The following is a 1,912-nucleotide window of genomic DNA, read 5'->3' as shown; positions in this document are numbered from 1 at the left end:
ATCCATCCATCCATCCATCCATCCATCATCATCCATCCATCCATCCATCCATCCATCCATCATCATCCATCCATCCATCATCCATCATCCATGTACAGGTCAAGGTGCAACACGTCCAGCCTGGTGGATGTTTTGGTTCTGCACCCAGAGGAACATGGAACTCCAGAGTCAGATCATCAGAAGTTTGGACCTCCTCAGTAGACCGTTATGAGGAGGAGCTCAACTATTTTTTGTTTTTGTGTTTTAATCAAATATTAATGATGTTCCCTTGTCATAATGATCTATTTGTTTGCTTGTTGTTTGTTTGTTCTGTCAGATATTCTCTGTGTGTTTTCTGGAGGTTCTCTGTTGTCACTGCTGTCAGGTGTATTTCCTCTGGTTGGCTGGTCACAGTGGATTTAGATTGTGGTTGTCAATAGTTTCTTTGTCAGCCGTTTTGTTTTTGTGTTTGCTCATTGTTCCTCAGCTCATCACCACACCTGTTASTCATTAGACCTACCTCACTTCTCCTTCACCAATCACCCACCTCCGTCTATTTTTAACCTTTGACTCTCTGCCTGATCAGCCTCCTCTTTTCTCTCCATCATCCTTTAATCTGTGAGGGTTCTGATTTAAACTCATGTCACCACGTGTTGTTAAATCTAATAAGCATCTAATATCACAGAGTGCTTCATAAAGAACTTGTTTGGGTAATAGTGCCAACAGATATAGAAAATATAAAGATTTAAACCCCACTCTGTGCATCCTGAGAGCTGTTCTCACYTCAGTCTGTTTTAGTTGACAGAGGGGTCGGGATGATGTAAACAGATTAGCTAAAGACAACAGCCCCTCCTGCTCACCTGTGTCTGTTTGCTGAGTCAAACGAGCAGATTGGATCCATATTTTTAGCGTGGCAGTCGGCTACACAACGACGGAGTGGTGTTGCAAGCTAATCTGTCCTGCTTCTGTGGAAAATGATGCCTGACATAACTCACTGTGATGGCACCCTGGCTCCGTGGCTCTGACTAATAGGTTCTGCCTTGAGTGCTGAATCAAGGGAAACAAACGGGGGGCGGAACTGAAGCGAGGCTGGGCCTCTGCCAAACACAACGCAGCCAAAGTTTTCCCATCTCTCATCTTTTACTGACTCCCGTTCCAATCGGTGTTGATTTGTTATTGTTGTGGTAAAATCCTCCCCTGGTTGTTGACGAACAGGGCGGGAAAAAGAAAAAGTGCGGGGGTCTCTGCTCTCCTCATCACGTCCCTTCTGTGTGAAGGGTGCTGCAGAATCCCACCGAGGCTCTGAGGGATGTGGGCCAGATGTGAGCCGAGACTTTCTTCCCAAWGTCAAGTCATGTTCATCTAAAAGATATGCAATCATCCACTCCTCGATCTGCACCCCATTATGATAATTGTATTTGTGGCAGTTCCCGCTCTAATAACTTGGCACAGGTGCAGGAGTGATTATCCTGCTGCACATTCAGACAGCTCTGATGGCGCTGGATCCAGAGCGAGCCGCTTCCACCAGACAGTTAGAGCTCTCACACGAGACGTGCAGTAAAACAGTCATAAATGCTGATGAGCAGATTCCTAACGACCAGTGTTAGTTAATTAAAACAGATAAAACTTCACCTTCTCATGTAGCCTGACTCAACTTAAACCTCTTTGAGGACACTTGGCCTGAACACGTTACAATCGGGTGCTTTAAYCAGAAAACAGACTGGATTATTAGTCTTTTTGTTTGGTTTGAATGTTTCTGCTGATTTCTCAGCTCTCAGAGGCGGAGTTGATTTGTTTCTGGATGTTTAGATCAGGACTTCTTAACCTTTTTGACCTCGGGGCCTAATTTGTTGAACATAAAGTGACACAAGGCCCAGTCACACATTACCATACAGATCAAAATGATAATTATTCTAAATCTTGGTTTAATTTG

Source organism: Austrofundulus limnaeus, unplaced genomic scaffold, assembly GCF_001266775.1.
Source record: "Austrofundulus limnaeus strain Quisiro unplaced genomic scaffold, Austrofundulus_limnaeus-1.0 Scaffold633, whole genome shotgun sequence".
NCBI classification, from domain to species: Eukaryota; Metazoa; Chordata; class Actinopteri; order Cyprinodontiformes; family Rivulidae; genus Austrofundulus; species Austrofundulus limnaeus.
The sequence above is the reverse complement of the archived record's forward strand: the minus strand, read 5'-3'. Positions refer to the sequence as shown.